This window comes from Muscardinus avellanarius (assembly GCF_963383645.1).
Source record: "Muscardinus avellanarius genome assembly, chromosome: 5".
Lineage (NCBI taxonomy): Eukaryota > Metazoa > Chordata > Mammalia > Rodentia > Gliridae > Muscardinus > Muscardinus avellanarius.
In genome coordinates, this window is record NC_137790.1 from 89,619,613 (window position 1) to 89,626,317 (window position 6,705).

The window sequence follows — 6,705 nt, forward strand, 5'->3', positions numbered from 1 at the left end:
GGGTATTTCTGACTCAGTAGCCCGGATTTCTGCAGACTTGTGAGGTTCAGCAGGAGACTGAAAGTCGAGAGCAAGTCCTCGCTAGTCCCCTTGACTCAGCATCTAGCTGAGTGGGAGAGATGGGACAACAGACAAAGATAATAAGGCCGATAAGGCTAGGATGGGGAATTTTCCAGTTTATATGGAGGCATTTGTGTTTCTTCCAACTAAAGTAGTTGTCATTTTCAAATGTGCTTCCCTCGGCCTAATGTTCTTTTCTTAGCATGAATAGAAAGGATAGATCAACTCAAATTGCAACAGACGCTGTGAACGGGAATGCAGGATTATGTTAGCACTCTAAGTGCTTAATGGTGATGAGTCATATGCCAAGCTGTGACAAAAGGCTTCGCTCTTCCATCAAGAGGGGCCTTGTTCTGGCACATTATTAATTTCTGAAGCTTAAATCCAGGGTAGCTGGATTTAGAAGGTTAATCTCTATTTTATTATAATTCCTTCTAATAGATTTTGGCTTCTTTTCTCTCCTCCCCCTACTTTAACATGTCTGATACAATTAAACACACACACACACACACATTTTTACTTAGGTAGTGAGAAGTTCCTGCTGGCCCAGTGCAGGCCCAGTGCAACAGCGGGAACTAAAGCCACCGAGCTATGGCAAGGCAGGTTGCAGGCCAGGTGCAGCACGTAGGTGATGAAGATGGTCTCCAGCAGGTTGGCCACCATCAGGGATGGACACCAGGCAGAGGAAACACCTGAGGGCCAAGCAGGTGGTGGTAGTCGGGCAGAGTCATGTCTAGGCTGCCTTATGCTTCTTTCCCAAATGCATTGTTTCCTAAGAGCCTTTCCTTTTTCAGGTGGAACTGTGGGTTCTCCTGTCCCCTCTGCATCCCCTGCTGCCTTGACTTCGCCAGAAAGCAGCTTCTGCAGAAAGGGGCTGTGCTGTTGAGGGGCGCCACTGGCTGGGAGTGAGTCACTCATCATGGGCAGGAAGGCAATGTAGTGCAGCAGCAGGGCATCTTGAATGGGGCACAAGTCTGGTTTCTGCTGGTGGGTGGAAGCTGAAGGCATTGGTGGCCATAGAAGCCACTGGGCACCAGGAGGCTTGCGACATGGAGCCTGGGGCTGTGTCTGATGGCCACCATGTGGGGAGGAAGAGCAGGGCAAAGTGAAGGGTGGTTGGTAGGCTGCCAAGCCAGGTAAGAACAGGAGCTTGGGTTTGACCAAGATCAGACTGTCTAGTGTGCTGAAGTCCCTTCAATGTGTACTCCCTCTCCACCTGTGATGGCTGGTCTGGATTGTCAACTTGCTGTATCATGAAACACCTAAGATCATGTGACTTTAGTGTGCTGCTGTGATAATTGGTTAATGTAATGGCAGATTGAAGGGGGAAGTCCCACCCTGAATGTAGGCAGAAGTGTTTTGGTAGGTGCAGGACCTGGGTAAAGGAAGGAGAAAGCCATATGAAGGCATGCTTAGTTCATTCTAAATAAAGCATGTCTTCTCTTGTCTGAGAGATTGGTCTTCAGCTCTTCAAATGGATCTTCACCATAGTTTCTCTGGAGAGTTTTCTGGCCTTTCCATCTTGGACTGGGACTGAATTAGTGGTCACTCTGATTCTGAGATTCCAGCTTGTGGACCACTTGGCCAACTGCTGTTTCTTCCAGCTCTCCTCGTGCAATTGGAAACCTGGGACTACACTGCTTTGGACTGTAAGATGATTTAATAAGCCCCCATTTTCCATATACATAATCTGTGAGTTCTGTTACTTTAGTGATCTCTAACCAATATACCACCCAAAGGTATCAGTGTTTGATTCTGCTGTGCTGCCAAATACCGAACGCATCTCATGCCTTCCTGGCCCAAGATGTCACTTTTCCCCACTGAAAGATGCCTACCAATCTGCTCTTAGCAGGGCTTGGAGCAGATACCTCAGCATAATGTGCTTTTCATCTTTTATTTCTGCTTGCTTTCCTCTTCAAGGCCTAATCTCTGATGACTTTGCAGGTGAACATTCAAGATCAGTGGGAAGGAAAGTAGACAGTGACAGATGTTTTAGTTTTTTTCAGGATTTGGAACCCTAATATCCCTAAGATAGTGTTTTATAACTCTCCCCACTGCATCTTTGTAAAAAATGAACATAAAAATTCCCACACTCCAAAATGCTCTGATGGCCCTTGAGGGATGGAAGGATCACCCCCACTATAAATCGTTCACAGGAGCTTTACTCTTTTCTCAAAGGAAGACTGATTTAATGAATATTTCCTGGGTATCAAGTATTGTTTTAATACTAGAGATGTACCACTTAAAATTTTGATTAAAAAGACGAGTGTGGTAGCACATGCTTTGTAATTCCAGTATTTGGGAGTCTAAAACAGGAGAATCAGCAAGCAGACAGCCTTAGCTACTTAGTGAGGCTCTTTGCAACTTAGTGAGACCTTGTTTGAAAATAAAGAATGAAAAGTGGGGCTGAAGGTATAGCTCAGAGGTAAAATGCCCCTGGGTTTAATCCCGAGAGAAGAAGAAGAAGAAGAGGAGAAGGAGGAGGAAGAGGAGGAGGAGGAGGAGGCGGCAAAAGCCCTGCCCCCAGTGGATCTCATATTCCACTGGAAAGGACATAAGCTATGAATCTTAGAAGATCCCGCCAGAGCCCTTGATCTCACATAGACAATGACTTGGTTATATTGACTGGTGCCCAGTCATCGTCATTGCTCTTGGGTGGATCCCCAGGAACACCTGCTCTTCCCTGTTCCAAACGAGGGACTTTGTGATGTGTTGTAAAGCTCTTAACTCGTGTGTGTGTGTGTGTGTGTGTGTGTGTGTGTGTGTGTGTGTGTGTTGTGTTCTGGGATTGAATCCAGTGTCATTCTACCTCTATACTTCATCCCTCGCCCTTTTTACCTAGAAAAAAGTCTCACTAGGTTGCTGAGTCTCACTATATTGCTGAGGCTGTCCTTGAGCCTGATATCCTTCTGTCTCAGCCTCCCAAGTACCAGAATTACAGGCTTGCACCTTGCTATGCTTCTTAATGAGCCTACCTTACCTGTGTAGATCAAAGAGCCAAAGGTAAGTGTGTACCTTTGTTCATCCAAGGGGAAATAGAAGATGTCTCAGTGACTAATGCTGGCTACCAGCACTGGCTTACTATATTTGGTGCAACCTTCAGTGCTGACATAAGCCATGAGACCTGTAGGTGTCTGATCTACATCCAGAATGCACATGAGGACAGGAGGTGGGTGCTGTGGGGTTCCCATTAGACTTGGCCTGCTTCCTCTCTTGAATTGCCCCCAATTCTGGATTTTATCTCCCACTCCTCTGACTTCTCCCACCTGTCACCAAGTTCTGGAGGTCTGTAAACTGTTAAATTCAGATGCTGCTCTTTTCTAGACTGAGTCTTTGGGTAGCACCTACTGGTTCCATAGAGCCCTTCCTCTTTGCTCTTCTCAGACCTGATACTCACAGTCTTTTGATGAGGCTGTCTGGAGACTGAGAGTCCCTGGATGCCAGGCTGAGCTTCTTCATGCCCACATTCATCTGTGTCCCACCTGGTGGATGGGCTGTACCAGATCTGGAGGAAGCCATGGGGCTTCAGTCTTGCTCTGTCTCCTGCAGTGCAAATTCCTTTTTTTCCATCATTTTTCCATCCCCCTTCCCCATGGTAGCTGTTATGATGTCACTATTAAAGTCTTACTTGATTTTATCTCTCCCTCAAGTTCTCAGGGGAGATCTTGAACCTGGCTCTGGATCCCCTGCGATGGAGCCATTTAAGTACTGGCTCTGTATCAGTCGGCATTCTCACAGCTACGATCTAAGCAGACATGCCACACTTAGAGGAAGGAAGGCTTGGAGATGCCAGTCCATTTATACTGGCTGCCAGCGGGAGCCTGGGCTATAGGCCTTAGGGCATGATGCAGAGGCAAGGGACATATCAAGCCCCCAAAGGCCCACCCAGGGCTCACCTCTGTGCATGGCTGCCTCCAAAGCATGAGGTCCAAGGGAACTTTTACTTTTTTTTTTTCTGATGCTAAAGATTGAACCCAGGGATATTCTACCTCTGAGCTACATGTCCAGCCCTTTTATTTTTTGTTTTGAAACAGTCTAAGTTGCTGAGGCTGGCTTTGAACCTGTGCTCATCCTGTCTCAGCCTCCCAAGCAGTGAAATTTCAGGCCTGTGCCCAGCTGAGCATTTTACTTTCAAACCATAAGTTTTTATGACTTTATGTCTTCCCCCGTGCTCTCTTGCTTCTCTCCTAAACTGCCAGAGTAACCCACAACCTTTTCTTTTTGTCTTTTCTTTTTGTGGTACTGGAGATTGAACCCAGGGGCATTTTACCTCCGAACTCACCTCCAGCTTATTTTTCATTTTTTATTTTGAAACAGGGTCTCACTAAATTGCGAAGGGGCTCACTACGTAGCTGAGGCTGGCCGCCAACCTGTGATCCTCCTGTCTTAGCCTCCCAAGTACTGGGAATACAAGTGTGTGCCACCACACTCCGCTTAACTGTTTCTTTTCATTGTTGGTCTGACTCTTTGAACTTGTCTTCTGCATAGTGTTCTCAACTTTATCCAATGTAATCTGCAAAGTTGGACCCAGGAGTGGAAAAGAGAGAGATGTCATAGTAATATAAAGAGGAGATGGAGTTCATCATATGAGATGTAGCTATCGGAATGATGTCATTACTTGACATCCAATTGTTTTCATCCAATATGATTAGCTCCAAGAAGGCAGGTCCCACACCACCATGTGCCCCTTACTTTAAGGCTGTTCCAGCTAGGCATGGTGGCGCATGCTTGTAATCCCCGTGCTTGGGAGGCTGAGACAGGAGGATCGCACAGGTTTGAAGCCAGCCTCTGTTGGCTTAAGAGACTCTGTTTCCAAATAAAAAATATACAAAATAGGTCTGGGAGTGTAGTCCAGAGGTAGAAGGACCCTGGGTTCCATCCCCAGTACTACCAAAAAAAAAAAAAAAAGACTGTTCTATGTGGCAATTATGTTTTTTTAATCACGAGCCATTGAAAAATGTAGGTTAAATCAATCCAGGGTACGAGGGAAATATAATTGAAGTCCCAGCAGGAGATCCACTGGAAATTCATTTCTTAGAGACTATTCCAAAAAGGAACAACTTTGCCTGCAGTGATATCATTGCAACAATCCCTGTCATGTTCCTTGAATTAAAAAAAAAAAAAGCCAGGCATGGCGGCACATGCCTGTAATCCCAGTACTTGGGAGGCTGAGACAGGAGGATTGCCAGTTTGGGGCCAACCTTAAAATTTAGTGAGGCCCTCTGCAACTTAGTGAGACCCTGCTCCATGTTCCTGGACCAGGGAGGGTAGAAGGTGGTAGTAGGTGATGATGTCAGCTAAGCCAGGGATCCATCCTCAGTTCTAGTTTCTGTCCCCATGCAAAACTTGCACAAATGTGTATGCAAACCTAGCCTTGTCCGACACCTTATAGTGTCTTGCTGTTTTCTTATTCTCATCACAGACCTCTCTAGCTGCACTGAATGTTCTTCTATTGCTCACCTCAGTCCTTGAGCCTTCTGGGTGATGTCCTTGACAAATTTTGCAATCACAGTTCTCCTTCTCACTGTATCAATAAGGCATTGATGGTCATCAATTAATGATAAGGGAAGAAGTCAGGTAGGAAATACAGGGTATTTAGGAATAAAGAAAGCAACTAATTTTTTTACTCTTTTTATACTAAAGTAAACGTCTAATCATTGACTATTTCAGAACATAAAGTAGCCTGGTCATGCTGTTTCCCAGGAGTCCTATGTTTGCTTTGTTTTCTCTTATCTGATCTCAACCTGTAGCTGCGGTCCAGGCTAAGGCAGAGGAGGAGCCCTTCTCCATGGAGGCAGCCTCCCTCCACCTTCCTCCCTTGGCTCTTTGCTGGTGACTTGGTGATGATGTTAACCCTCAAAGGCCACAGGTCTCCCCTATCTAAACTGAGTCTTAGTTTTAGATAATACACAGCTCAGGCGGCATTAGCTACCTTCTCTAACAAGCATACTGGATGACAGGGTGGGAGGTATAACCCACCCTGCAGTCTAACTGGATTTGAATATAGTCTCCAAAAGTAACTGGAAAATAAATTTAAGAGGAGACAAAACCTTTGGTTACTGGAGCATTGCTAATGGCCTCCTCAGACTTGAAAGTCACGCTGGCCAATAGTGCATCACAGACAAGCCATGTGATGGCCACTACTGCTTTCAAGTGGCTCAGGTATTTACCTCGCTGCTATCTTTAAAAAAAAAAAAAAAAGAGCAAGGATCTCCTTTTCTTTTTCTTTTTTGGTACTGGGGATTGAACTCAGGGGCATTCTACCTCTGAGCTACACACTCAGCCCTATTTTATTTTTATTTTAAAACAGGGTCTCACTGGGCTGATGAGAGTCTCACTACTTGCTGAAGCTGTCCTCAAACCTGCAATCCTTCTGTCTCAGGCTCCCAGATACTGGGATTACAAGTGTGCACCACCATGCTTGGCTTGAGGATCTCCATTTCTATTGGCAAATCCAGAGCAGTTGGCCCTCAGGTTTATTGAATGAAGGGAGTGAAGGGGAAGGCGGGGGGGGGGGTACATTACTTCTTCAGGAAGGTAAATGCTGTTTCTAAAAAAATATTTTTGTTATTTCATGTTCAAATAGATTTGAGGAATGCTGAATTAAACAAGGCAGAACAAGTCTACTGTTGTGGGATTTCTCAG